The sequence below is a fragment of the Larus michahellis genome, chromosome 2, assembly GCF_964199755.1.
Source record: "Larus michahellis chromosome 2, bLarMic1.1, whole genome shotgun sequence".
In the NCBI taxonomy this organism is placed as follows: Eukaryota; Metazoa; Chordata; class Aves; order Charadriiformes; family Laridae; genus Larus; species Larus michahellis.
Window position 1 is genome coordinate 155,868,949 of NC_133897.1, and position 6,129 is coordinate 155,875,077.

Here is a 6,129-nt window from a genome sequence, read left to right on the forward strand (position 1 = left end):
GAACTGATGGCACGTTAGCCACTCTCCAGCAACTATTGAGTACTTGCTTTTATCCTGAGGGGACTCCTCCATGTGCATTTTCCCTGCCTCTTCTTTCCTATCACCCTTAAATGTGTCAGTCCTCCCCCCCCCAGCAAACACCACACGCACATATACAGGTGTCAATCTGCTTCCTCGCTTGGACCAGCAGAGTTTGCAGGGCCTGATTGATTGCTTCAGTGAACTGATCTGTGCTGAAGACAGCCACAAAGCGTGAAAGCCATTTCCTATGTGAGTGTATGAACTGGCTCTCCAGGGGGAGGGGGACGGGGATGTTCTCGGGTGGAAATGAGCAGGCGATGGTAGCTGGCAGCAGGACTGCCCTAAACAGCATCCGTGGCAGCATTGCTGCCAGGAAAATAGGAACAGAGCTGGACCCTCAGTGAAGCTGAGGCAGCTGAGCCCATCCACGCTGAAGGGCTCTTACCTCTCATCTTCTCTAAGGCAAGGATTTACACACATTCTTTTATTGCAGATCAGCCACTGCGCAGAGTTTATTAAAAAGAAAAGCAAGAAGCAAACTGTTTGCAATGCACAGTTGTCTTCGCAGTAAGAAAATGAGAGATAATAAGGATCCTTTTCATGTAACAGTAAAAAGCTAGAAGGTAGACATATTCAAGCTAGATAGCAGCCACATTCAACAGTGAGCTTTCTTTAACACTTGTCTGAACGATGAAGGGGAGTCGTGGATTCCTATGTTTTGAGAGCCTCTGGATGCTTTTTTGGAAGCTACATTTTAGTTCAGTGCAATTTATTGGACCCAGTACAAGAATAACCAAATGAATTTCCGTAACAAGGATGTCAGACTAAGCCACCTAGCAGCTCCTTCCATCCCTAAACTCCATGAAACTGCCAACAACCGGACGGACATGTCAAGTGTGTTCCACAGCTATTTCCACATGCATCAGGTTCTGCTGGAAGTGGGAGAGCTACAGAAACTGATATGGGTGTAAGTGAAAGCGGAATCATGCCCTAAATTGTGATTTTACGGCAACTGATGATCCACTTGCAGATTTTAATATAAATGTTGTGGGCAGTTTGAGGCTGATGAAGACTAGGTGCAGACAGACCTAAAACTCTGTGGTTGTTTTCACTATATACAGAAGCATTTTAGAGGCTGCCAGTGTTCTGGGCATTTAAATCCAAGGTTATTTATAAATGAAGTTTTACAGGATTCGGAGAAAACCACTGGTCTTTAAAATGAAATCACTCTCGCAAAATTGAAACTTTCCAACAATTTCTCTTTCATATAGCAGAGAAAGCCATAACTTGAAGCAACAGTTAGAAGTTAATAGCAGACAGGTTCAGACTAGAAACAAGTCATGCACATTTGGATGTGTCCAGAACTCTTGGCTAGAAAGGACTGTGATTGTCAGCAAAAATGCCCTTCAGGACGGTTTGAAGTAATGAGTTTTAATGTGTAACCAGCATGGAGTAGAAGTAAAAGCGGGTCAGTAAGAGGTTTCTTTTGTGAAGTCTAATTTAAGAGAAATGACTTAATCGCATGCCTATAGTCTAATGTGACAGTAGTGAGAGCCCAGTTTGGAATGACTCGATGTTATTTTTAAATAGCAGCATTATATTCTGTGAAGGATCCATAGATAACACCACATAAAACAAAGAGCACATGCAATTGAAACATAGATCTACAAACAATGACTGTGCTAGTAAACTAAACTTACCAGAGCCAGACAGCTCAAGGTTGGCACATGTTCATCCACACTATTTCACTGCTGCCAAGCTCCTGGCAGGGCTGATCCTGACCAGTCTGGAGAGCCCAACCATACCTGAAGAGGACCGGTTCCCCACCTGAGAGGATGTTGGGGCTCTCACCTCCTGCTCGCAGGATGGGGAAGTACTCCTGTGCATTCCCATCTGCCTTCAGATGGAGAGACTGGACAGAATAGTGGTTTTTAGAAGCCTCCACGACTGGTTGGAGGCAGTTGCCTTTATTAATCGCCCTGCTGCCTAGGCAGGGCGCTGAAGTGGCGCAGCCGGTCACAGCCTGCTTGCAGCATTGCCCCGGCCAGCCTGGTGCTTGGGATTGTCCTCCCAATAGCACTGCCAACTGAGGCAGTGCAGTCACCCTCAGCTGCTACGCGGGAACCAAGGCACAGGGATATGGACCCTCTAAGGTGCTTATTTATAATCTAAAAAAAAAAAAAAATCATTGAAATGAAATTTCAGTTTCGATTTCCATTGAAATTTAGTTTTTCACTGAAATAAAAAAATAAGAGCAAGACTTTCCTAGACTGTATGAGATTTAGGCAGGGGCTCAGGACACCCCTTTTATTCATTTTTAGGGTGGTCTTTTGTCTGCTGCTGATATTCACCAACCAGTTCACCCAAACTTGCGGCTTTACCTAAAAAATTACGTGGTCTCTTGCTCACTTCCCAAGAACAGAATTCATGTTACAGATCAGTGGTAGGAAGATGAATACTATTAAAATGACAGCCCCTCCTTACCTGCACCAGCTCAGTGAGAGATGGGTCACCATCCTGCAGGCATCTGAGTACCACTGGCCCAGGACACCCCAAGGGATGCAGCTGCACTCATACAACTCGGAGGCCCATTTTCTTCCCATGTTGTATGAAAATTTGCCAGAAATCAAAAAGAACATGTATCTCTCATTCCTTTCTCTGGAATTCATCACATCAGAGCAGTAGCTCTGAGTTAGTGGCATATTTTCTATTAAAAGTAGCTAAAAATCAGGAGTGAACCTAATGCTTGCGTGGTGCTGTGCACCTCCCAGCTGGCTGCCGAGCAGCGTGGCTGTGCGGTGTGTCTGTGACACACGGACCTTATCAAGGAAGGGCGCATCTGAAGATGGGACCCAACACACTTGTCTACAGCAATGTCTTATGTGACAACACTAACAATCAATTGCTGCCCCCGGAGCCTGGATTTGCCCGTATTTTTTCTTGCCTGGGATGTGCTGTTAGGCTGTGGGAAGGGTGCAGGTCACACCTTGTGGAGCTCTCTGGCCTTCAATGGATTTTCTCGGCTTGTGGCCTGGGTAGGAGGCTGGGTTGCAGCGTACGACAGCTGAGTTTGGGTTTTGGATGGTTAGGCGGTCACTTGGTTGATGAAGATTTTTGCCCCGTGTTACGTGGTGAGACGGAGTGTGTGAAAATGTCTAGTTAACGTTGCACCGAGGAGCGGGAAATGAACCTGAAGAGAGCAGGTCTGCTTACAAATAACTAATATCGGAGAGTACTAATGATCCTCAGCAGCTTGCACACAAAGAAGGCAAGATCTCATCATGGGCACACACAAGCCAAATACTTTTCTTGCTTTCCTCCACGCTTTGAACAGGGTGACTGTGCTACAGCCCTTTTGCAAACATGCGTTTGAACGTACGTGCTGATAACAAAGCAAACCTGCCAGTGATGACAGGCTGCAGAGCCTGCTGATTCAACTCCCTCTCCTAATCTTTTACTGAAAATGTTGTTTTCGGTTCTGGTTATGAGGGCAGATTTCAAAGACACTGCTGTTGTCTGACTGAAGCCTTGGCAATGAGGGGGTCTTTTCCCTGACCACAGCCACAGGAGTAGGTGACATATCAGAGCTACCAGTGAACCGACAGAGATTTGGCAGCGTTACCATGCCCTGATGCAGAGTTCAGCTTTTCCTGCTGCTGCTCGCTGCGATTTGAAGTGATATTGACTGGCTGGCCTATGGTGGGGAAAAGTCTTTCTGTCGCCGATCATGGGAAGAGGAAATTCTCCAGGTAGACACAGGTGTGAAAACAATGCCATAAGAAGAAGCAAGAACTTCTATGTTCATCTGTGAGCCTTGCCACCCCACTGTCCTCACTGCAGGCTACAGGCGGCCACTGTGTCTCTGACTCCCCAGGCTGGGAACAGCGTAAAACGGGCAGGAGAGTGTGTGTGAAGGCTGGATGTTTTTTCCAAGATCTTTCCATCGTCAGTGGAAAATGGCAGCTTCCTACAGAGGATAATTCAGAGCTCTTGTGTTATGTCATGGAATGACTCTTAAAGGAGCATCAAGGCTAAAGAGACATCCCCCCATCGCATCTTCCCGTGTTTTAGTGAGTGGCTTTTCCCCACTGTGGCTGGAGGACACAACAGTGGTCTGGCTGTTAAAACATCTTCAGTGCTCCTGGCATGTGCCTGTTTCTAGACGTTAAACTATCTTACACTACTTATTTTATTAACCTTTTGGAGCAACCCTCTACACCACACACAATGGTCTGGGCAGGCAAACACACAATTTAGCGTAATGCTCTGATACTGGTATTTAAAGAGTAATTCTGTAAATACTCATGTTCCGTAACCAGTGGTAAAAAGTGTCACCCTCCATCTGCCATCCAGCTGGAACTCAGGGTCCTGCTGGACATGACACTGACCAAGTCCCTGGTCTGCAAGTACTTACCAGAGAGAGCTCTGTCCTCCGGTGACATTTAATGTCACCTTGCAGAGGTCTCAGCTTTCTGAGGTCAAGAAAGATTATTTTTTTTTCCCTTTTTCATACCCTTCTTTGACAGCATGTCAGGCTATGTCTACTGTACCAAATCAGGCAGAACCAGCTGCAGGCTCCAGCCCGGTCATGAGAACACAAACCATAATGTGACCCTTCAGGACCAGTGGACAGACTGTAATTTATTTCATTTACTGGGATAGACACAGACTTCATAAAATACTAGGCATATGATTGCTGGAACTTGAGTTACAGCAGTTTAAGATTTTGCAGCCCATCACTTGACCCAATCAAATGCACTCATTCAGGCCATTCTAATCTATACTTTTCTGTAAATCCCTTAGCATTTTTTTTTGTAATGGGTTTGAGTTTAGCGTATGTGGTGGCCCATCTCAATAGTATTCAATCCTACATGCATGCAGCAAACATTTGGCAAATATCAGATTACAGCAGACACAAGGCCTTTTAACATAGATGCATTAAAGACCTCAGCCCCTCTGCTAGTCCTGATGCACCAAGCCCCAGCAAGCTCATTTCTCTCATTCTCCCCTCTCCAATCCACAGTACTGATGGCTTCACCCTGCATATTGCAAGTAACAATAAATGCATTCATGACTTCAAGGCCAAAATCAAGGGTACAGTTGTATGAAGAAGGACAGATAAAATTTCTTCACAAAATCTCTGGATTTTGTGGCATTGCTTAGTGCCTCAGGTTGCTACCTCCTGTTGATTCCCTTTCATTGAAATATCTTGGCAGCAAAGTGCCACCAAAAGGATCTATGCCACTTTCTATCAAGCTATCATTGAATGGGCAGTTACATTAGAAAATGAGAGCATAGCATGATTTCTTGATATGCTCACATAGGGATATTCTCAAAGTATTTCCCTCTTCTCCATTTTCTGCAGACTAATATTAACTGATATTAATTATTATAAATGATTAATTTAGTCAATGAACACATTTTTGAAAGAAAAATGCAAGATGTTTAGCTACAGTGGTGACATACAAAGCACAAAGTTCACACCGTTGGTTTGCAGATGGCTCGGTAAGCCTGAAATACTGGGGGACAGTGTCTTGATTTGATTTCTGATGTGAGTACATTGGAGATTGAAGCAACTGCAGCAGCATAAATCTCTTAACTGCTGTCTATGACTCCAAGTCCATTCACTCCGAGCAGACCCATTTTGTTGCCTGGCTTTTGGCCAAATCTGTCACGGGGAAGAATCATGTTGTAATGCAATAGCATCCTGACTCTGCAGGATACTGTTTGATCTTGCCTATATAGATGGGGCTAAGCCATGCTATGACGGCATTATGGCAATGTGCTGCAGCCCTTTGAAGATCGAGGGTTTCCTTCATCTGTGTAAGCTGTACTCTGCGCTGGGAGGAGACTCATCCCCAGTTAAGGCAGAGAAATCATGGGAAAAGCAGAACTAAATTAGGGGACAGCTTCTCATAAATCTCTGTTCTCAAAAGAACAAGAGAAAATTCTGCCGATGCCCTTTGCATCCTGGTCCAAGGGAAGTCGCAGCTAACAGACATTTCTTTCCCCACTTCCCCTGCAGACACATCTGCAGGGTCCTTTGAACCTGCAGCCTGCCTCCTCCCGGTGCTCTGAAACAGCAGCCGCTGGCTTTTCCCTAGATTC